The 25,526-nt window shown below is 34.0% G+C and overlaps 1 long non-coding RNA gene across 2 annotated transcripts in view; it reads right to left on the minus strand.

Annotated features, from left to right (window-relative positions):
* Positions 1 to 25,526, minus strand: part of LOC146993887 (uncharacterized) — a 151,623-nt gene that overhangs the window by 70,292 nt on the left and 55,805 nt on the right. Inside the window, exon 2 of one of the 2 annotated variants that reach the window (XR_015043822.1) lies at positions 9,518 to 9,592. The exons of the other annotated variant lie outside the window; for it this stretch is intronic. This is a non-coding gene — a long non-coding RNA (uncharacterized LOC146993887). The remainder of the gene's footprint in view (positions 1 to 9,517; positions 9,593 to 25,526) is intronic. 2 annotated transcript variants of the gene reach the window in all.

Below are 25,526 nucleotides of genomic sequence, written 5' to 3' on the forward strand. Positions count from 1 at the left end.
AACCCCGCGTTTCGGCCTATGTGCTTGGCGGGAAGTAGTGTTAATCGTTCAAGTGAGCTTCAAGTCTGCTGAATTAGCAGCGGTACTGTGAAACGCGGTGAGTTAGTTATTTTAGAGAGCCTCGTAGTTAGAGTCTTGTCTTTAGTTTCTTTTCAGGTTATTATTTTTATTTGACTGCCGAGTTGGCACAATCTGTGAACGTCAAGAGCACGCAATTGTAATTTTTACGTTGAATAAAAAGGGACTTAAACCCATCACAAGACTCTGTGTTTTATACAGTTTTCACAGTCACCTCTTGGTTGCGTGCAAGTTGGAGGCGCGCAACGTTACAAATGAAAGACTTCTATCTGTTAATTCAAAGGAAATTATTTGAAGGTAAGTAAAAAAGTTATGCATTATTTCAAACAATAGCAGACTGTTGACAAACACTGAGTGCAGATAAGAATAAAAAAATTAGTTAGACGTTGTAATTCAAGCGTATGAACAAAATTTGAATTCCTTGTAGTAACAAAATGAAGTTCATTGCTATGTTGAATTCTTTAATTTACTGAAAATGTCAATTTTTAGAAGGAGAGAATATATTTTTGAAATATGAAGAACAGCTGTTCTGAGTTCTTCATAGAAATATTTCACAAAATGTCTTTTACTGTAATAATATGATCATATCAACATGCAACACGTTTACTCATATAAGTTAAATCTAAAGCAACTTGTGTCTATTTTAGCTAAATTTACTAAAAAGAAAGTTCTAGAACATATCTTATTAACTGACACTAAAACATGCAAATAAAACATACTATTTTTTTCAGCTATTTTACAGGGCAAATATAAGGAGTAGCATATCAATTTGAACTTTTAAATTAATCAAAATGATAATATGAAAGGCCTTTCAATAATATCAGACATAAGTTTCTCTTCATAAAACAAAAATACTCTGCAACAGACTAATGTTACTTTTTGAAAAAAGAACATTGCTGTTGAAAGCACATCTTTTAAATTAATGCTATTCTGAGATCAAATTGACTAATTTAAAAAGCCAAACTATTATGCTTCACTTGCATATATCTGTATAATGATATACACATGCAGATATTGTTTTACTCAAAACATCTTGATTTCAATATATTTTATTATAATAAGCATCATTTTAGACAAAAAAATCTATTACTTTTATAGACATATCCTTTAGTATTATCTATGAAAAATATATTCTACACACATAATTACTTAATGGGATATTAGAAGGAAATAATCTGAAACCTTTACAGATACAACCATTGGAATTTTACTTAAGAAAAGTATCTTCTACTCACATAATAACTTGCTATAATAATATAAGCAAATAACCTGTAACGGTTACAGATATATCTGTTGAGATTTTACATGAGAAAAACATGTTCTTTTTACATAATTATTTGCTGTAATATTACACGCAAATAATCTGTAACCATTACAGATATATCGTTTGGGAATTTACATGAGAAAAATATGTTCTACTTACATAACTATATGCTGTGATATTACAAGAAAAAGATCTGTAACCATTACAGGCAAAACTCTTGTAATGTTACAAAGAAAACACCTGTTTCTGTTACTCAAATAACCCATGGCATCCCAGTTTTCATGAGTTTTCTTAGTAACCTTAGATTTTTTTTTACAGTGTAATGCATAATTTTAATATTAATAATACAATAAACTTTGATCTTAATTTTTGTACCTTAACCGAATAAAATCGAATTACCTTAATTTTTTTTTCTAATGTAATTAACGAAAACTTGTGAAAATATTTCATTCAAATTAAACCATTCTGAGAAAACTATCTTGTGAAAAGTATAGCATTTAATTCCGTTCAGAATGAAATGTTTAAAAATATGTTGTTTTCATATACTTAGGACTCTGAAGTGTTGTAGAAAAAGAAAATATATACATTTATATGTATATTTGCGACGTAATTACAAAATATTTACACCCGAACGCGTCAAATCCCATAGAACTCAATGGTAAATGACCCAATGTTTTGGTCACCACGTAAGGATCGCCGGTACGGAGAAACTTGTTTAGGGCGACTCCATCTTACTTCCTACATCCATGGAGAAGGCATGGGGGTAAAATCCTAGTATACGGTGCAGCCTTGGCGCGATTTTGGAAATTATCACCAACACCAAAATTTATCCAAAGAACGTCTATATATACTCGTATGTGTGTATATACTACACTATACTATGTATCTTGAATGACTCGTTGACTACTCACGTCTCGTTTTTACTGCTCATCATAAAGTCGCCAAAAGTAGCCAAATCCCGTGTGCACCGGATACTAGGATTAAACCGACATGGGATATTTTTGCTATAAATAAGCACGATGTTAGCAAATTTAACGTTTCGCTCAGTTTCGTGAACATTTTAATTTTCTTTGCTTTACGCTTGTTTAGAGAAAAAAAAACTTTGTGCGGCAGGCGCGGATAATCGGGAGTCTACTGTACTTCTCTAGTGCATTCTTATTAGAATGGATGAAGTTAACCCTTAATTTTGCCTTTCCTATATTTTCACTTTCGGGTGAGCGGTGTGATTGCACCCTAATTCACTTAATTACCGCAAATGGTCTTAGGGTATAAAATTGAACTATCTGATAAACATTTTATGTAATTGTATGTCAGTATTGAAAGAAACAATCAATCTGATAAGAAATGGCTGCGACTTATTTTGAAAATGAAGCGTAAAAGGTTACCAGCGAAGATATTCCGTTTGGCGTCAGTTGTACCATTATTGGCGACTTTATCGTTTGCGCAGGCAAACCGAAAAAGTACCTTTATTTTTATAATAGAAATTATTTCTCCTGTTACTATTAAATTTGGGTACTTCGCAACTAGCAGTCACCAGATTTTCCAAATGTGTCAGTTGTTTTTGATGTTTTCATGTCCCAACGACTCTTATAAATAAATCGTGATATTTTTTGCCTTAAACTCAATTTTAAAATATGAATTTGAGTAAAATATTAATTTGTCAATAGAAGAAACTAAAATAAAATTCCTGCAGGAATGTTTTATTTTGCCGCAAAACGACTAAAGAGACAGGAGTTTGGTAGCGATGTCAGCCAAACTATGGGAAAGTCGGTGCCGCAATGTCATGCTTGGGCAGAGTTTCTTATGTTTTCAAAGAAAAACAGATCTTTGGGTCCATCGCCTAAGCGAAAACAGATCATGGGAAAAGAACAGCACAAAAACATGTGTTTTAACTTTTCATGTATCGTATAATTTATTTAATAATTTAATTTTTTTCGTATAATTTATCCTTATTTAATTTTGTATTTCAAATTGCTAAAGTGTGTTTTCCTTTGATGTGTTGATAATGTTTACCGACAAATATTTACGGTTTGGGAATCGCTTTTTTTTAAGTTGCGACAATCGCCAGTTTGCACTCGATAAGTAACTATCACCTTTTCATCTGAAACGGTCGTCAATTTGCGCCAGAGTGGTTGTTATGTTAATAGGTAAATACTTGAAATTATTGTTCTTGTTATTATTGCGTTCTTCTAGTAGACGTTTCAAGTTCTAAAGTTCGTCTGTTTATATCTTTGTTATTTAATAATGAAAGCTCAGAACTAACGCAGAAATTTGGAGATTAATATATAAAAGAAAGAATTTACTTTTACATTCGTGTACAAACAAAACTTTGAAAGATATTTACAGAAGATTCACTATGAAAGAATGATAGAAAAGAGCAAGGACAGTGATATTCGCGCCCTATTTGCATGAAGTTAAATAGATTCGCCGCGACAGCGAGCCTTCATTAAATAAGCTGTCACAGATCGGAATATCAATACAAGTCATCCAATCTGATTTATAACTTTAATTCAAGACTTTGAGCTTAACATTTTACTCTTAAAATTAATTTTTATTATTTGATAAATTAATTTTGATTAAATTCAAACTGAAAACAGATCGCTACGTATTTAGGGAGAAGATTACAAAAAGATTTGGAGACGAATACGAGTGTTTTATTATCCTTAATAAGCAAAATTTGTATTTTAAACTGCTAAAATGTATTTCTTTTCGTATGTTGACAATGTCTACCGACTTACGATAAATATCGATAGTTTGGGAATCTTTCTAAAAAAATTTACCGAAAACCAGCAGCTCGCATCCGTTAAGGTACTTTAAGGTTTCATTAGTAAAAACAATCCCCAAATTGAGCCGAGGTGGCGTTAATACGTAAGTACCGAACATATTTTCATTTCGCAAAACAGATGGAACTAACGTATTATCTCGTCGACCGTCAAAGTTGAATGCCCTTGAATCACGAAATTTGCTCCAATGATGACTAAGGAATTTTAAAAGAAATGGCGCCTCTTTCTTTAATAAACTCTTACAATATCCGACCCGCTCCGTGAAACTGGCTTTCGTCAGTTTCTACTATTGACACTCTGATTTTGCAGAAGCTCCGTTTAAAACGCGATGAGTGCAAATTTCTCGCAGGCAATTCCTGCAGTCTGTAAGTTTTTTTATCCACCGTATTCAGCAGACAATATCATGTCCACTAACACACAATTTTATTGGTGGCAAGGTACTATAACTTTCAAGATAATCACCTACCGGTAATAACTACCGGTTACTCATCTGTAGAAAGCAGGTCCCAAATTTTACTCATTTTTTAAATGCAAACATATATACATAATAATAATAACAGTTAATTTATATCCTTGTTCATAAAATCCTAACGGGGCATGTAGAGAATTAACTGGAGTTACAAGAGACAAAAGCGACATGTTTATATCATGCTTATCCATAGTTGCCGCTAAATCGCACTACATGGCGACTAATTTATTGTCGACAATGCGTAAGTACGAAACAAATTAATTCTGTCTTAGTAACATCTTTGGTGAGTGAGTCTTAATTTAAAAACCGTATGCTATTAAAAAATGCACTTTAAGAAACATTCAGAGTAACGCCCATTCGGCGAGAAATTGCTAAATATTATCGAAATTTTCCTAACAAGGTATATCTTGATTTGTCCTCCAAGCCATTATACAACTGCAATGCGCATTCGTACAACATTCGATATATTTCAAGCTAGTTAAAAGCATAAAATTCAAAAATAACCCACAAATTGAAAATTATACAAAGCACACTAGAAATATATATAAAATTAAGTCTCATATTGCAAAATAATTGAATTAAACATAAGTGAGCAGAGTCGTACAAAATCAAGAAATATCATTGTCTGTATAACTCAAACATATAAACACCAACCTTAATATAAATTTGCTACTACATGTATACATTTACAAGTTTATCTCTTCATTGGTGATATAATACAGAAATTAAAAACTTCCCCTTTTCTCAAAAGAAGAAATAGAATCTTAAGTTTTCGTGTTCTGATTTCTAGTAAAACATGAACATTTCTGTTAAAGGAGCGCCAACCGACAAATGTGCACCAAAGCTCAAATCAGAGCCTAATTTATGTAATTACATGATGCCCTTAAGGAAAAACAGATCGTTTTGTATATGGGAAGAATAATATATCAATAGATCTCAGTCAGAGAATTGCTCAGCTTCTGATCTACACACATTAAACATTATATAGATATTGTTATATTATAAATTACTGTTATTACAATTTTGTTTTTCATGAAGCTTTACGTATCATTAAGTTGCTTTCTTCTGGTTAGGTTTCACACCAACGCCCACCAGCGGTCGAGCGGTAAAATCACTAAACACTGGTACTTCGGTCCGAGGTTCTAATTCAGCGAACTTGCCGGCTGCATGGGCGTTTTCGTGGTTTTCCCCATGTGTAACGCGTATACGAGCCAGTTTCCCTTAGAAAGTCCTCCACGAAGGCATCCCTCCCTTAAAGCAGATAGCCCTAGTATGCATTGCCGTAATCTCAATAATGTAATTATGTCTGACTTTAAGTGGCACTCCGTTAGCAGAAACGTACCGTCAAATATTTTTAAATTTATACACTGAAGTGATAAAATATAAGTGAATCTTCGGATTATGGTAACTTGGCGATTTTGCGGCGAAAATTTGGCGACTAACCCTGTTACAGCAACCTGCTAGTTTCTTTTTTTGGACGCCATTTTGTTTTCACAAAGATAAGGCCTTTTTTTTTTAATCAACATTTTTTCCAACAATCTGCTAGCCGAATTATACTTATGCTAGAACTTTTATGGAACAAAAGTGCTTATTCATGACGAAGATTAGGTGCGAAATTGGGAGAAAGTGCAGAATTGCCCACTGCTTCGCGCCTTTTTAAGAATTGCACATATGCTGTATCCATGTACACGTCGTACTTAGAAAAACATCCCAGAATTGCACAAAAATGGCATTGCGCACACGCTTGACTTTATCCATGTACACATCGACCTATTTTCACTTCAAGAGTCAAAGAAAATTGACAAAAATCCAATTCTTCTTACTCTTGTAAAAAGCGCCAAACAAATAAGTGGGCGATTCTGCACTTCAGCTGCGAAATTGTTTCTCTAAGTGCTTATTAGCTCAAATCACGAGCGGAATTTTCCGGAAAACGTCACATGACATGTCTCATGATCTCTCCTTTTTCTGAGACAAAATAATCTGTGATTCGAACTGTGTACTTCTCAGATTATTGTTAAAGTCCTACTTAGTAACCTTTATCGCCTTACCAAAATGTCGCCAAACTACCTGTTACCATATTCCAAAGATTAGCCTATTTATTTTATATGTGGAAATGTTCATATTTGGAAAGGGTAAATACTTTTTCGCGATCAGGTAATTTCATATATGTTCTTTTTACCGGGTTTAAAGATTGAGAAAATTGTCATGTATTTTCGTGAAATTTTTCTAATTTATGAGAAAAAAGCAGTGTACATGGATATAGTGAAGAGTGTGCGCAATGCCATTTTTGTGCAATTCTGGGATGTTTTTTTAAGTAAAAATAAGTCGGCATGTACATGGTTTAGTGATATTTTAATTAAATTATAGTTATTTTGTGAATTTTATGTTTGTAGGAATTTGGTATACGTTTAAGTTGAAGTAAACGTGCATGGAAATAATTTAAATATTTGATACTAAGTATTTGTAATGCTTGCTTTATGAATTCGTTGGTGACGTGTATAATGTAATAGATGATTTGGAGGTAAAAGTTTTTGGATTTTTTTTTTTTATTTTATATGTGGAAATGTTCATATTTGGAAAGGGTAAATACGTTTTCGCGATCAGGTAATTTCATATATGTTCTTTTTACCGGGTTTAAAGATTAAAAAAATTGTCATGTATTTTCGTGAAATTTTTCTAATTTATGAGAAAAAAGCAGTGTACATGGATATAGTGAAGAGTGTGCGCAATGCCATTTTTGTGCAATTCTGGGATGTTTTTTTAAGTAAAAATAAGTCTGCGTGTACATGGTTTATGTGTATGTGTTATTTTGAAAAACGCGTAAGGAGTATGGTATTGTGCACTTTTTCCCAATTTTGCAGTGAATATTTGTCATGATTAAGCAATTTTGCTTGATAAAATTTCTAGCGTAAGTGTAATTCGGCTAGTAGATTGTTGGAAGAAGTATTCAGTAGATAAAAAGAAAAGAAACATATCTTTACTTCGTGAAGACAAAATGGCGGCGGGGAAAAAAAATAGAGGGTTGCTGTAGGAGAGTTGGTCGCCAAATTTTCGCCACAAAATCACCAAGTTACCATAATGTAAAGATCAACCAATAAATAAAATATCCAAAAACTTTTACCTTCAAATCATCTATTACATTATACACGTCACCAACGAATTCATACCGCAACCATTACAAATACTTAGTGTCAGATATTTAAATTATTTCCATGCACGTTTACTTCAACTAAAACGTACACCAAATTCCTACAAACATAAAATTTACAAAATAACTATCATTTAATTAAAATATAATTAAATTCAAAAACACTACTTAAAATATAAATGAGCACATACATTAAATTAATAAAAATTACCTTACAATCCTAATTACTTTAAACCAAATCATTGCTAATAACAATTTTCCCAATAATACCAAATTCCTTTACTTCCACCTTACATTTAGAACAATGCATAAAAATAATATCCTCAAATAATTAAAAATACTAACTTACCTAATCTTCTTCAGAATCTTGATTACGTGTCCGATAAACCTTTCTTCTTTCCGTTTAAGGATCTTTAAAATCATACTTATATTTCACAGCAAGGTACCAGGTAAAATAAATAAGTTAATAATACGTCTTTATTTCAATCTCGCACAACCTTAAAGAAACAATTATTACTACCCTTTTCAATACCACTAAATACCCATTTCGAATTCACTTTAGATACGGCCATGGGATCCAAAAATTAACAAACACTTTCACACAACACAGAATAAAGCAAAATACAAAAGTTCCAGATTTTTTCCCGATTTCCCCCCTTTTCCGATTAAAGAACCGTAATTCGTCCATTAATATCACATGACATATCCCATGATCTCTCATTTCCCTCACACAAAATAATGCGTAATCGGAGCTGAGTACTGCTCACATTATTACCAAAGTCCCAGGTAGTAACCTTTATCGCCTCCAAAATGTCGCCAAACTACCAGTTACCATATTGTAAAGATCAACCGAAGAATCTACTGCATTTTCCTAATTCAAATGCTGAGATGCAACATCACAGAGTTACAACAACAACAAAACCCAGGCTATTACATTATATTTAAAATAATTCAACAGCGAAATTTGAAAATATTTATCAATTATCGCGAATAGTATATTTCAAGAGTTTCGTAAAAAAATATATTAATATAGCTTGCTTCTTGATCTTTCACCTATATTCAGTAAAGAATTCAACGTTGTAAAGCGAAGTAGTATCTACGTTAATTTCCAAATTCCGTAATTTCCATAGAAGTATCTACGTAATTTCCAACAATAGTTTGGTTTAGGTAACGCGAATTGCAGATGCATTTAACTAAAGTTAATTTTTCGCCGTTTGTTAATGTTCGTATGCAAGTGCATAAACTTTGGGAAATGGAAGCTTCATATTCGTATACGTAATTATTTCTGGTTATTTTCCCATTAGCTCAAATTTGGTAAATAATACAAAACGTGCAAAATGCAGCCGAAATTTGGATTCCTTAATTCGATAATGCACTTCTGAAGCCATTTTAAGATTGAATTTAATACGAACTAATAAATATAATTCTGGTAAAATCTTTACCTCCGTTTAATTTTTACGACGCATATTTGAGATTTCGTCTGAAATTGCGCAGTAAATTTACAATATTTCGTAATTTGAAGATGCAAGAGACATAATCAGGAGAGAATTTTAAAACTTATTATAACTATTAGATTATTATTATTAATTTATTCTTTTAAGAAATTGACTTGAAATATAATCAACTCCTATTAATAAACAATGGGAAAAAATTGGTGAACCGATGCTTATCTAGACATATAATGTTAATTAAAAAGAATCGTAGTTATAGTATATAATGAAATTAAAAGCACGTATCGGATTCGTACAAATAGTTATAGTAAATAATGCATTTACCTGGGATACATCCAACGTTAGAGAAATTGGCTTGCATCTTCTTTACAAATGAGAAAACCAACATGCAGACAGCACCTATAGTGGAAACCAAAGTCGAATTACCTTTAACCGCTCGGCTGTCCAAAAGAGCAAATAACAACGAATACTTTTATCGCCAAGCTTCTGAGTTCCTCAGACCTCATTCCTGGGGAAAAAAAATTTTGTGGGGATTTTAGCCCAAAATGGCAAGTAGTCTTTTGCGTTGTTTAACTTTTCGTTGCCATTCGGAAAATGTAATCCTTTAAATTTAATCTGCTTGTTGTTAGCGAGCAAGCTAAGTTATTTAAAAGTAATAGATGCAGTTCTTAAGAACAGTATTTTTTTTACTTACGAGTCCGATTCAATTAAATAAAAATGCATTTATGACATATCTAATTTAAAAATTCAATATTTTTATAGAACTACAGAGGCTGTTCACACATTTTTTAGACGATGTATATTGTATTCACAAAACTAAATTACATAAAATTCTTGCATTTTAGATGTTCTATTTGACATCCCTTATTCTGAACTATCTTTCGACACCACAATTTCCAGGATAATAATGCCTTTTGAAGAGGCAGAAGAGATATTCTATCCCATTCCTCCCGAACAGCTTTCCAGAGTCCTGTTAGGGTTTTGGGACAACGTTTGGATTCCGAAAGCACAAAAATCCATAGGTGACACATCGGGAGATTTAGTAGGTATATCAGTGAAGGGTATGGCCTTGATACCAGTTTTTTGTTCCATTTCTTTTAGGAAATTTACAGTGGATTTTGATGTGTGACTGCTAGCTTTGTCCTGATGGAGTCTCACAGATGTATGGCACTGTGGGTAAAGCGATGGTATTTCATTCAGAACAATTGGCGATAAAATATGTTCCTGATAGTATTTGGAGTTAATCTTGATATTTTTTTGCACTCTCTTTATTTTTAACTTGCCATTATAAGAAAAACCAGCAACAATCATGAATCCCTTAGAAAAACTTTCTTTCGATTTTTTGAACCTTGCGCTTAAATTTTTTTTCTTCACTTTTACGATAATAAATGGCTCTTTTTTTGTTACAATCATTTAAATACACCCATGCTTCATCTATTGTGACAATTGTTTTTCATTTTCTTTGGATAAGCGTTTCTCATATAGAATTCTGCAGCGTGTCCTGCGTTGAGCGATATGGTTTGGAAGAAGACGATGCACGTTGCGTTTCTTCGCTTTCTTAAGATTTAAATCAACGTTTATCATTTTGTTTACAGTGGACAACGAGCAGTTTAATGATTTTGCAACTGTCCTTTGACTAGGGGGATTTTCTTTTAACATTAAACAACGTACCTTTGCAATAGTCGAAGATGTCCGTTTTTTCCTTGGATACTGGTTTGGAATTTTTGAGGTTCCTATTTGACGTTTTTTTTCCTTTCTTGTTGATGATATTACCTATCGACGCTTTAGATATCACAAAACCATGACTCTCACATCGTTTTTGGATAATGGAGTATGCATATTTCTCTTCGGAAAGAGCGTCAATGTAGTCTTCGAACCACTGCTTTGCTGAATTCGCCATTTTGAATAAAAACAAAACTTTCAAGCCACAGACGATAATTTTGACTTTTAAAAATATAGTACAATTGCAATTACTTCTTTTTCAGCAAACGACTTTTTATTACCGCTTACCAAAATCGCCTAAAAATGGGCGAACAGCCTCTGTACATTACATTTTCCCGTTTTTTAAATATACAGATTTCCAGATTGGAATTCTAAATACATGCTTTCCGAATATCCTATCAAATGTTTCGCTATTCTACCTTGATTTATTTATCCATAATGTACTCATAAATCATATTAAACTTCAAAAGAACTCTTTGGAGCGGTCATTAAAATCTGAACGTTTTTCGTTTTTCGTAAAAGGGGGCACTGTTTGAATATGAATTGTTTTACTGCCATTTGTCTTAACGAACTCTAATCATGTGCTATTCACGCTATCCCGGCAATGCATTATCGACTGAAATGTACTAAAGACTGAATGACGTAGTATCTGTTATGATTGACCAGAAATTTAAAGAGTCCAAGTGATATTAAATAAATTATGTTTCCCTTCAAATTCTGTTAAACATTTGTAAAAAGATGAATTTTTTGAGTAACTTTGTACATGATTTGAATTGTTTTAACATTGTATAAAATTTTTATTTTAAGTATCGCAATTTTGTTCTTCATTTGCATTGCATTTAATTTCTTTATTTTATCGGAAACAATTGCTGACTAAATTGACTCGTTTTCAAACAAATTCTTCGGTCTCCACAGTTTTATTCATCAATGTGGCATGTCGACGGCAAAAGCAGAAAATTGTGATGAATCCCTAATCTTGCTGAAGCAAAAGAACAGAATGGAAAAGGAGACTACTGGGTGTACGTTCCGTTGTTAAAAATAGTAGACTGTAAATTGACTTGATATTACTTCAGTATAGAACCCAAAAAACCTCAGAATCATAACGTTGACCGAAACTTCTTTATTGACTTTCAAAATAAGTTAGTTAAGGAACGGCGAAGACCACACAAACTCCGACTTCAGTGGCGGCTTACCAACACAAACTCAGAAGAATCTCTGCCTAGTTGAAACTCCAGTAATTCACAGCAACCTCAAAGCTCTAAACGCGAGCTTTAAAAACCTAACAAATTTGCGTCTGCGCCGCTCCTCGGTACAAAGAAAGAAATACAATTTGCATAACATCGAACACTGGGATTTCGGAATGAATATTAAGTAATGTACCTAAAAAAAACTTTTATTTCCCAGAAGGGAAAAATAGTTTACTAATTTTCTCTTATTAATTATTAGACAATAAGAAGTATTCAACCGCTAAATCAAAACTAAAGTGACTTACCTAAAATAACGTAATTTGATTTCGGGGGAAGCAAAAGGATTCAAATACGAATTCTCCTATAGAAATCCTTTGCTTTTGAATCTTCTGCTACAAAAATCTTTTTCAATTAAGCTGTAAACATATATCTTATCTCTCTTTTTTCCGGATAAGAGCAAGATTGAATTTTGAAGTGAATGAATTGAATTCCTGTCATACTACTTAACTTTCTCATTAAAGTCTCAATATGTAAACTAACAGAGTTCTAAAAACAGAAGAAAATGCTTTCGCTACTCTTAAAAGAATACGTTCATCACGAATTTCACCAACTAGTCCGAAGTTTAACTAAAAATATGATACAAAATTTAGTTAATTTGTACAGCAAATGAAATAATTTTAGCTCGTTTTTCAAAGAATTTAGCAACGAGCAGGATAATGCAACTTTTAGATGCTGTTGCTCATATTTCATCTGGCAAGCCAATTCACTCGCTATAACATTTCCCGAATGATGACATATATGGGTCATCACATGCACGGGAATGATTACACGTACTGGAATGATGAGTATAACACTGCACGTTCCAATATTTAAGCACTCAGGCTCACCAATGGCGGGTTGGAAAAGTTGCTGAACGCGGATGCATTTCCCAATGAATGTGGGCTACTTGGTGAGTTGGTTGGTTGGTATCTCGCAAATGTCCACATACTCGGCGAATGCCATCAATAAATGCTAATTTATCAGGTCCATTAAGAGACTTTTATCCCCAAACTATAATACGTTTTTTTAATTGTAGAAACCACATGTTGAGGAATCAAAGTTGTTTTTTTTTTCACTTTTCATCTAAACTAATTTTTTTTTGCCGTACGATCCAAATAAGTTAAACGTACTTTCGTCACTGAATATTATAATTTAGCTCAATTCCAAAGGGCTTTGCTAACTAAAGCCTTTTCTTCTATTCCTCCTGGGGGTCGACGTAGAGAACTTTGCGAAGGTACTGCTTATGTACCTAACCAATCGCGGCCTTGGGAGTATACAAATTACGAAACTTGTGGTTCTGGAGGCCCCGGAGAGAACATAAGGTCGGAGAGGTCGGCCCGTGAGTCTGGCAGGTCCTAAAACTGAGGGCTCTAGTAGCCCGGGGTCCTCCCGGGTACACTGGGTAATGTCCCTCTGCGACGGGCTGCCCGAGCGACTGGTAGGTAGCAAACTGGCGACTGGTGACGCCCTGGGTCTCTGTTGCTCCAGGTGCTTTGGCGCCCATCTCTCCAAGGTTCTAGACCAGGGTTTGAAGCCCTAGGCCTAGTTCGGCGAGGTTTGACGACCCTAAGTGTCATTAAACTGACTGAGAGGAAACCGCCCAGAGATTGTCTTATCTTTTTTTCCTATTTGCTTCACTAATTTTCCTATTTGCTTCCTCATTACGCTTCTATCCTTAAATCTATGTGTATAATTTTTTACAGTACATGGTGTCAAAAAAAGCATGATGTAATGTCATTTTCAATTTCATTGCTACTAATTACTTTTAACAAAGCTTTAAATAAGTCCCTTGCTGAAAGTGGTTTGGGTCAATCAGACTGCTTGCAGTTTCGACTTGCTTGGTAAGTAAAAGTAGGAAACAGTTGATATACACCGAAAAGGTAAAACCATTGCTCCTTAACTGGACTATTTTGGCACGATCTTCTCTGATTCCAGACATTGCCAATTAAAATTTTTCTTAAAATAAATGTGCCAATTGACTTTCGATGGGTATTTTTCATTTCTTACGCTATCTGAAGCGCAGTGGGCTTCTCCACCAGTATTTATTTTTAGTTTAACTTATTAACAATGTTTAACTTATTTAACTTATTTAACTTATTAACAATGAAGTTAGTGCTTAAACAAGGGCTCTGTTCAAATATTTTTTCCCGTCGCTGTACGTCTCAGGCTTTTCCCATACCGATCGTGCAGCACTGCACGGAAGAAAAAAGAAATTATTTCTATATACTCTCCAACTTGTATTATGATGACTACATGAGTATGTATTTTCTGTTTCTATATTCGATGTCATATAACTACCGTACTTCTGTAGACTAACAAGCAAATGTAATACTCGCTTGCCCTTGTATGACCCTGTAATTTTTATTTAAGATCCAAATAAACTCCCGGTGCTGCCTCCTGGGGCCCCAGGGAGTTGTTGCTACTAGATAGTGGAGAATGCGGGACATATGCCTGCTTGCCTCTATCATACGTTAGGCGTCCCCGTCCTCCGACACTTGTATTATGATGACATCATTTCTGAACATTTATAGAACTTCATTTTCTACACCTGATAAGAGCAAGCTTATTTAATAAGAATTATACATAAATAACCAAACTGATGGAAAACGAAGAATTAAAAAAATAAAGTACAGAAAAAGATAAAAATGCCCGTAATAATACTGGTTCTAACTCTGGGCGCCTGCGTCTGAATTTGTCGCGATCAAAACTTTTTACTTCATGTAATAAAACAAGTATTAAATCGAATCGTCGCAATGGTTGTAAAATGCCTTTAACTTGAAAATCTTCTCTCCGGGGGTTTAGTTCAGTTTATTATGGCAAAGCACACTATGGCTAGCTGCCTGGGGGGATGCCTTCGTGGAGGACTTTCTGAGGAAAACAAGCACGTACACACGCTATACGTGGGAAAACCAGGAACACATCGATGTAGTCAACCCGTTCGCCTGAATTCGAATCCAAGTCGAAACTACCAGTGTTCAGCGATTTTACCGTTCGGCTGCTTGCGGGCTCCCTCTCTCTCAGAACTTAGCGCTGTAGTATCAATATGCGTATCTCCATATGCAGATTGTGAATGCTGTCCAGCAGTAAAGAATTTTACGGGCTTACAATCATGTCGAAATAAGTATAAATAATTTCAAACGTTATTTATATTTTGACATGATTGTAAGCCGTAAAATTCTTTACTGTTTCTAGGATTTTCCGAATAAATATTATTAATAAATGTTCTGTTTTCCTTTAATATTCAAAGATCTAAGTGGAAATATAGCATAGAAGCAAATTAACTAAAATGTACGATTTCGTAATTTTTATAAAATTGATATTAAAAATTTTTGTAATTTTTTGTGTTGATCCAATGGTTGCAAAAATAAAGGCCAGGTTGCGTTTGATTTCATTATGGCAAAGCACACCAGGGCTATCTGCCTGACAGAGGGGTTTGGTTTACATGATTACGGCAAAACCTCGAGGGCTGTCTGCCTAAGGAAATGATGGATTCGTGGAGGACTTGCTCGTATACACATTAACACTTGCTCGTATAGAGAAACTTGCTCTATGCGAGCTCTAAGAGAAACTTGTTCGTATACACGTTACACACGAAGAAAACCACGAGAACGCCCCTGAAGTCAGCCCGTTCGCGAGATTCGAACCTCGGTCCGAAATACCAATGTTGAGCTACCTTACCGCTCGGCCGCTGGTGCGCGCTAAGGCAAGGGATGCCTTCAATGGAGAACTTTCTAAGACAAACAGGGGGCCCACCAGCGGCCGAGCGGTGTAAAGTCGCTGAACACTGGTAGTTCGGTCCGAGGTTCGAATCCCGCGAACGGGCTGGCTGCATGGGCGTTTTCGCGGTTTTCCACATGTGTAACGTGTATACGAGCCAGTTTCTCTTAGAAAGGCCTCCACGAAGGCATCCCTCCCATTAGGCAAATAGCCCTAGTGTGCTTTGCCGTAATTAAATAAACTAAACCAAACTAAAAGAAACCGGCTTGTATCTATGTTACTTATGGGAAAACCACGAAAAGGCGAATGCAGCTAGCTCGTTCGCGGAATTCAAAAGCCGGTCGAATTAACAGTGTTCAGTGATTTCACCGCTCGTCCATAGGTTAACCAGATCTCCGAAGATTCCAGCGCCAATCATTCCGGCTGTAGTTATAAAGGAACAGTTAGTTAATCAACAAATACAAGCTACGGGTATGATACATTAAAAAAAAAATCCCTTTAAACGCTTATCTTAATCTTTCGAATGAAATTTGCACAGGTCCCATTAATGCACAAGGTTCTCGATATCAAAATCCTGTAATTTCAAAAATACACTATTGCAAGTCATGTCCCGATTTCTAACAATTCTTCAAAATGCGAGGGGAAAAAATAGAAAAATATCAGTTAATTTCTATCAATTTTTACAAAAACTACACCAGCTTATCCAGAATGAATAGGATTGACAAAGCACAACTGGTGCAACCGGTGTATTCGCGGCAGAATAAGAATCGCTGAGATTTCACCGGGATGCAAAAAGCTATACTTGAGGATGATCTTTTAAAGGCTCTTATTTGCTTAATGTTTCGAAGGGAAAAACGGCTACTTCTACTTTCCGGTTATTTGAATGAAAATCGGATAGTCAAGCTTTTACTTTATATGCACCTCTATGTTTTGCTTCTTCCTTCAAATGCATACTTTTCATTTTGAAAACTGATTTTCTAAAACTTTAATTTGCAGATGCACAGTCGATAAGTGTATTTTCGGAAGTTAGTTTCATTCTTTCATTTTCTGTGCACTTGAGGTTTGCTTTTCTAAACCGGCTCTTGGTCAAGAACTAAATTACTTAAAAGCAGTTACTACTGACAAAGGCTTTCCGCCTAACATTATTGGCCAAGCGGTTAAAAAGTACTCAAGACATCAAAAAGCACTCTCTCGTTTTAGATCGTAAGAACTCTGTTGTCATTCTTTTCTTTCCAACGATTAGCTATAAAATTGCACGTTTTTACAGAAATTCAACTTTCCGTTCGTTTTTTTCTTCTTTCAGTATAATTCGCAGTTCCATACTTAACCACTTGCGCTACGATTAAACTTCACGGTTGCGGTGCCGTGCGCTACAATTTAACAAGCGGTAAAGTGTCTCATTTACGCCGCTCCGCGTCTGCGAGTGCAATCCATAGCTGTAACTCGAGAAATAAACTGTTTGAAATTAATCAATTTCTTGACTTACTTAATAACTTCGGACGAATGGTAATATATTTCGCAGAGAAAACCTTTTAATTAACAACGAACTTATTTATTTAGCATTCTAAACATTACAAAAAGAATAACATTCCGTGAGTCATCAAGCTCAAAACAATATATAAAAAACATAACTGTTGCCACAAAAAATCTACATTATAATGAACATATTAAATTATTGTGTATTAACCGAGTTCGTGCATGTTCCTAAACATAAACAATCTCGTTGTTAGGCGACGTGTGCACCACGTTATTTTCATTTTTGTGATAAATGCCTATCGACGTGGTGTTCACGTCGCTCGTGGTTTGAGACAAAAGCGTCTCGACGTGCGTGGCACGTCTTTTTAGCTCAAGTGGTTAAGGACCCTTACAGGATATGAACTCCAAGAATATACAGGGTGTCCCATAAATAGCGTCCAAATTCTGCACAACCAGATTCCTCTTTGGGAGTACATAAAAAATGTCCAAAGAACTGTACCCGTACGATCCATAATTTACAAGAAAAATACATCATAACCGGTGCAATGAAAAACGCTTTATTTGACACATCAGCAGCAGTATTTATAAAGGCAGATGTTCAAGGTGCCCGCCGTGAATATCGAGGCAGACTTTAGCGCGTCCTGGAATGGATGAGTGCACACGTCGCAGCAGCGCGTTGTCTACCGAAGTTCAAGCAGCATGCAGCTAAGCGATCAAGTCCGTTTCTATAGTCACTAAGTCTCGATACACCAATTGCTTAAGATGTCCCCATAGGAAAAAAAATCCAACGCTGTGAGATCTGGCGATCGCGGTGGCCATAGAACCGGAGCCCCACATCCAAACCAGCGGCCTGCGTATTCCATATCCAGCCAATCACGTACAGAAGAGATAAAACGCGCCAGAGCTTCACCCCGCTAGAACCATCGGCGATATGACGTCATAATTTTCTTTTGCAATTATGTCGAAAACTATGGACCGCACAGGTACAGTTCTTCGCGCATTTTTTATGTAATCGGCACGAGGAATATGGCTGTGCAGAGTTTGGATGCTATTTACGGGACACCCTGTGTACAGGATTCGCTGCCAATGTAATCAATTTACACTGATCAAACTGAGAATCCCGTAAAATTTCGAGCTACAGAATATGAGACATATGTTCTATAGCCCGAAATTTAAGCATTTCACATTTATAAAAATCTTTCAGTTATAGTTAGCCATCCCAGTTTCAATCCGTCTTTACCCTCAACTTTTAAGGAAATTATTTCCTAGTTGTTTTCAGTTTTTGTCAATAGATGCTACCCTTTTTTATTGACAACTTCTCTTTCGTCACTTGCATTACTGCAGCTGGTTCTATATTTAAACCTTCGAAAAAACTAGTCTTACAAATTTATGAATATTACCTCGATTCTTGCAGCTTTAACACAGTTTATATTTCATAACCAAGATTACACTTTTCATACGCTTTAGCAAAGATTCAAATAATTTTTTTTATGTGTTAAAATTTGCTATATTCCTACACGAAAATTGCTTTTGGCAAAGCTTTTGAAAAAAGTATCATGTTTCCTTGTTCTTTTCTTCAATCAGTTCCATGTATGTTCTACAGAAATGAAGTTCCGAATATGGAAAAGGTTTTTTAATTTCAGCATAGTTGTAAAATAACCACAAGGGCTGTATGTTAAGGACAGTAGGGCTGTATGTTTAAGATTGTATAATTACAATATATCTTTAAACATACAATCTTAGCAACATACAGACAGTTATTCTGATAAAACTCGAATGTATTTTGCATTCCAGGGTTTTTCGCAGACGTTTCCAGATTTTCATTAAGAATATTTATATATTTATACCAATCCATATTATTTTAGACAAACGCTATTTTCGTATTCTAAAGACAAAGAAACATCTTCATCTGTATCCCTATGCGTGACATTAGGCAGTAGGTTTTTCGAATTCAGTTCTTAATTCTGATTTTCTCAGCTATTTATTCGTCTGTAGAACAAAAAAACTTTACTTACTGTAGATTTTGCGAAGGCCAGGCGTAGTTTCACTTATTTTCTTTTTGATGAAAAATTTCCTTCTTGCCGATCGCCCTTTTTATTCGTGTGCTCTAAATGATTCTTCTAAAAGCTTCAGGAATAATTTTTATTGCAAACCGTTCTTCTAAGTCCGCTAAACGATTTATAGTACAGAAAACGAGAGAAAAATATCCACGATTCCTTGGTGTCAGCTTAAAAACTTCTCTTTAACGGCCAAAACAATTACTTACTACTTTTTGTTTTCCAACAGAAATAAAAAACATAAAACAGCACAATGTTTTCTGGCTCCATTTTCTAAAACATTTAAGTCTCTTCCGTTCATTTTTAAATTTAAAAAACACGTAACTCAAGATTTATTCTACTAAGAAACTTTCGTAAAACAATGAAAGCAACAGATGTTAAAAAATTTCAGAATTTCCAAATTACTTATATATTTTATAAAAACGTTTTATTTCAAATAAAAATATCATACGTGAAAGAATATCACAGAGAAAAAATGTGAAAATAGTTCAAATATTAATGCATTCACATATTACAATCATTTTATACAATATGATATAAATTAAATGAATTTGGTGTATTTAATTATGGCAAAGCACACTAGGGTTATCTGCCTAAGGGGAGGGATGCCTTCGTGGAGGACTTTCCAAGGGAAACTGGCTCTTATACATGTTACACATGGGGAAAACCACGAGAACACCCATGCAGCCAGCCCGTTCGCGGGATTCGAACCTCCGACCGAACTACCAGTGCTCAGCGACTTTACCGCTCGGTCGCTGGTGGGCCTTAAATGAATTTGATTTGCAGTCAAAATGGATATTTTCTTTGAAATATGACGCCAGAAATTTGTCGCGATTAAAATACTTCCTTTACTTCGCACAAGGAAATAAAAACACAAGCAATTTAATTTTTCAGAATTTTAAAATATGCGCCTTCTCTTTATTAATCTTGATTTCATTCATGTACCTTTTTAAATTTTATTGCCGCTTAATTTTTAATTTTATTTCTGCAGATTAAACGAAATTTCGTTTACTCGAAATTAATGATAGGAACTCAGCTTATAAAAACGACTATATATAGAAACAAAGAATGAAGAAATACAATCTCTACATACTTCTGATTTTGCAGATAAATTAACATGCAAAATAATTATATAGCAAATAGTGATTATAAGTCGGTAACAGTGATAAGTATAAAAATCGCTTATGTACACCACATGACTTCCTTGTATGGAGTATTAAATTATACGCACTTTTTTCCTTTATTTCATTCCAACTTGTTCACTCGAATTTCACTAGAGATATATTTCTCGTTCAATTAATTCAGTTATCACTTCGCGGCTGCTGAGTTTCAAATGTAAACATATGGCTGCTATGCTAAAAAATTAGGCTTAGCCGCGCACATAAACAACTTTTAAATTGTTGATAATTCTACAACTGTCGTACGTAGATTAACTAAAGTTACCCGACATAACAACATAATTCAATCATTTTTAAAGCAAAAATTACTTTGTTTACCAACATATAAGAATTAAAACAATTGAGCTCATGGAGCCGAGTAACAGAGTGGGTGTGGGTATATATATATATATATATATATACTTTTGGTGCGGCCGATTGCAACTAAAAACGAAGGTGCACAGCTACATGTTAGAGCAGCCCTATATACAAAATTTAAATGTTCTAAAGCTACTCGCGTTTGAGCAATGCGAGATACATACATATGTACGTACAGTCGTAAAAAAATATCTCTTCTGAATATATTTAAAATCCTTTTTGCAACCCCTTTTGGGAAAAAGAGTCATTTATTCTGTCCTTACGTACAGATTCCTTTACTCCGTACAAGGAATCAAAAAGTTGTTCGCTGGTGGAATTAATATATTGGTACACTGTAGCAAAAATAGACACTGTAGCCTATTGGTACACTGTAGCAAAAATAGATTATGTAATTCTCGAAAGATTAAAAAAAGGCGAAGCAATTTAAATATCTTGTGTATCTGTAAAACTTCTTGTAAGAATGAAGAATTTTTCTTTTTACTTTTTTTATACGAAGCAAAAAGGAAGTATTGTAATCGCGAAAAATTTCAGGCATCATATTTCAAAGAATATATCCATTTTCACCTCTATCGAAAGCAATTTAACAATGTTTTTGAGTGACATCTGTACGTAAGGACATAATAAAAGACTCTTTATCCCCCCAAAAGTTATGAAATTGATTTAAAATGAATTCTGAAGAGAATTTTTCGTAGCGTCAGTACTTCCATACGTACGTATCTCCCATAACTCAAATACGAGTAGCCTCAGAACGTTGAAATTTTGTATATAGGACTGCTATAAAATGAAGATGTGCATCTCCTATTTTGGTTGCAATCGGCCGCATCAAAAGTCTATAAATATATACATATATACATTCGCTCTTTTACTCGGCTCAGTGATCTCAGTTTCTTTATTCTTATATGTTTGTAAATTATGCATTTTTTGCTTTAAAAGTGGTTGAATTATGTTGTTCTTATCTTTCGGTTAAGGCTTTTATGCCTTTAGTAAACGTGCATGCAATCTTTGTAGAATTATCAACAATTAAAAATTTGTTTAAGTGCAGCTATGCCTAATTAATTTTTCCATGGCGGCCACGCTTGTTTACATTTGAAGCCGCAGAATAGTGAATTTGTTGCCAATCTAGAGAAACAAAGCTTCGCAGCAACAAAGATAACGCCTTCTTTTATTATTGCGAATTAAATCATTTTCTCGAATAAATTCCAGAATGGATTAAACATAAGTGTTTAAGATTTACTTCGTAATTTTTAATACTGATATTTTGAGTTTTTATGTAGTTTGGCTTGCCGTGAAGTGAGAAAAGAATTAATTGAATGAGAAGTACTGAACCGTCTGTGAAAAAATGTTTCATTTTGTTTTGTTTGCTTAATTTCTCTTATACAACGTTCTAGATTTATTATAGTATTTGAATAGAATATGTGGCAAGGATGAGATAATTCTTCAAATGATATAAAGTTTGTGTATTCTGAGTTATAATATGAGCGAAATGTAACGCTGTTAAGTTAACCTAACGCCAGAGTGTCTCTATGGTAAACAAATATAGGGAATTTTAAAATGTGCATTTATTCTCTCGTGGTTTATGCGCTATCGACGAAGTAGATTGAATTCAATCCAATAAGTTTAAATGAAATGCAAGAAAAAATGCGTATAATTTAATATTCCGTGCAAGAAAGTCGTGGTGTACACATCAGCTTTTTTATTTATTTAATAAACAGTGTTTCTGTACAGTTCTGTGTTATACGTACTTTCCGAAGTGCTAATTAATGATACTAAATTAATTCTTGAAATTAGTTTAGTAGGATTGCTTCTTTCAACACTGCGTTTTCGTTTTAATTTTTCCAAATTTTCTTCAGAAGCAATGTTTTACATCTTAAAGAATTATACAGTTAGAGAGAAAGTTATAAATGTAAAATGCTCATCTGTATCACCCTGAAAATCTTTGAAAATAGGTAACCTCCGAGCAAACCGAGCAAAACAAACTCCTTTATACGATACTTTTGGAAATAAAATTATGTTTTCTGTAGTTCGCACTTTTTAGAGAGTTGATTTACTACCCGAATTTTGGAACTTTTGCTGTTTTAAATATTGATATAAACGAATCCTGTATCCGTGAAGACAAGTACTTGATGCATGGCTAAGCAAACTCTTAGCAACGAATTTCTTCCTTTCCGTGAAGGCTTTAAACCTACCATAGTAGAAGACATTTTCATTTTTAATGAGCGGCATGAATTATTTAAAATGAAAGCGGAAACATTTAACTAATGAAAAGTAAGGTACCGTTTTATATAAAATGATGTGCGAGGATTTGCGAAGTAGAACCACCTTAAAGAGATGACTACTTTACTCAAATTTAGAGCCAGACTGGAATGGATTTTTTTAGGCACAACTGCGCCCACTATGGGACTGAGGGCAGATATGCTTTAATGCGCGACTTCCCAAGGGAAATTTCTTTGTGCTACACATGGGAAGAACCGCGAAACCCCGTGTAGACGTTCCATTTAATTGTCAGACCAAATTAATCTAAATATAAATCATGCTGCCAAATAAATTAAATGCTTGAGGTTATCATGATATATATAGAGAAAGGGTGATCCATAAGTCCGTCAACATTTTAAAAATTCATTATAATTGAAGAAATTTGTAGAATTGAACACGATTTCTGAAAAGTCCTTCAAGAGGGATTTATTTTTTTGGTAAATGAAAAACATAATTTCGTCAGTAGAGAGCGCTGTACGAGAAGAAATCGCACATTCCAAGGAATTTTTTTTTTTTTTTTTTTTTTTTTTTTTTTTTTGCATGGACTCTTACTCTTATTCTATGTATTACCATAAATCACAGTTTGCAAGCGAGTTACGACACCGTTAACTGCAGCAAGTAGCAGATCCGAACGGATGCAAGAGATTTCGTGACGAATGATGTCCTTTAACTACACCAAGAAATATGTGCTATAGTTCTGGACTTGGTGTAACGCCAAAGTCAGAAATCAATTGGTGTTAAGTCCGGCTAGCGAGAGGGCCACTTATTTCTACAGTGACGGCTAATTGCTCTGCCTTCGGTGAAAGTTTTGCTTAGGAATTGCTTTACTTGTGTTGTGATATGAGGAGGTGTTCCATCCTGCATGAGCGTCACTGTGTCAAGAACATTACGTTACAATAAATGCGTTATCACTTTCTCCTGCAGCAGTTTTCCAGTAATTGAGCAGGTCTTCTAGCCCGCTTTTGCACAGCGCTTTCAAAGAATCCAGGCGCAGTGAAACTATACCAAACTGGAACACTGTCTTTTCATTTGCGTTTAATTTATATTTAATACTTACCTTTTTCAATTTTAGCTTAGAAATCTTCCATTTTTATGTGGTCTTTCGTATATCCATATTTTAAAAATATATCTGCATTTTTTCTAAACATTTCTTGTTTAAATTTCTTTTTAACAAATTGATTTCCTTTAAATTTTTATTTGAAATGCTTTACTTTTCGTTTAGCATGATTTTTTTGGTTAACAAAAATATTTAGCTATTCTGTTTATTCTATAGTTAGATATTTATTTGGCACATTACTTTTCATTATCCAAACAGTTTCATTTATTTTTTCCTTTATTGTTTATTTATTAAATATTTATTTTAGAGTCAAATCTTAGAGATTATATTGAAAATTTTTCAACTCCTCTTTGAAAATGAGCAATGAATTTTCAGCAGTTGTATATTTTATATATTTTGCAGCAAATTATATAGTTTTACTGATTTTGTTAAATAGTTTTTGCTTCTGTTCTGAAATTTTATATGCATTAAGACACAATAACACGTCGAACAAATACTAATACAGAAGCCAAACAACAAAAATCAGCGTTATATTTTCAAAATTTTCACAGGACTAGTTTCGATGGTTTTACCGAACCAACATCCTCAGCTGCAAAACCGCAAACGAAAACCGCATTTGCTACAAACCGCATTTGCGATTTTGCAGCTGAGGATGGTGGTTCGGTAAAACCATCGAAACTAGTCCTCTGAAAATATAACGCTGATTTTTGTTATTTGACTTCTGAATTTTATATGCAAAATTTCTTAAATATAAATTTATTGGTTATCTGATAATGGCGTCAACATCAACCTTGTTTTTCTTTTAGATGAAAGTGAGAGAATGTTCATTTCTAAATCGACTAGTTACACAAGCAAAAGCTAATAAGGGGGGGAATTTCTTTTATTGTTGATTTCTTAAATGAGGATCCACATCCACCTAAGGAAACTACACAGTGATTTAACTATAGCTTTAAAAAATAAAGCTTAATTAAAAATAAGTTAAATATTAGTTAAGAGTCCAGAACCTTTGTTTTAGAGAAACACATGCATATTAATGGTTTATGACTGGAGATTTTAAAAGTCAGCATATATTTATCATAAACTTGAATACAGTAAAAAGACGAAAACAGAATATCAAATAAATTGTGACATTAGTGACGCTGAAAGTATATTTCTGAAATTTAATAATAATGAAAGTATAACATTTCTGAAATTTAATTTTAAGAATATCGATATGGCAACTGTCTTTGTAAATTGAAGTCTACATTTCGTTTTATCTCTAATTACATTTAACCATCTTTTAGCCCAAAT

This window comes from Stegodyphus dumicola, chromosome 11, assembly GCF_044657685.1.
Source record: "Stegodyphus dumicola isolate Sdum_Otavi_A_Nest chromosome 11, ASM4465768v1".
Classification (NCBI taxonomy): Eukaryota; Metazoa; Arthropoda; class Arachnida; order Araneae; family Eresidae; genus Stegodyphus; species Stegodyphus dumicola.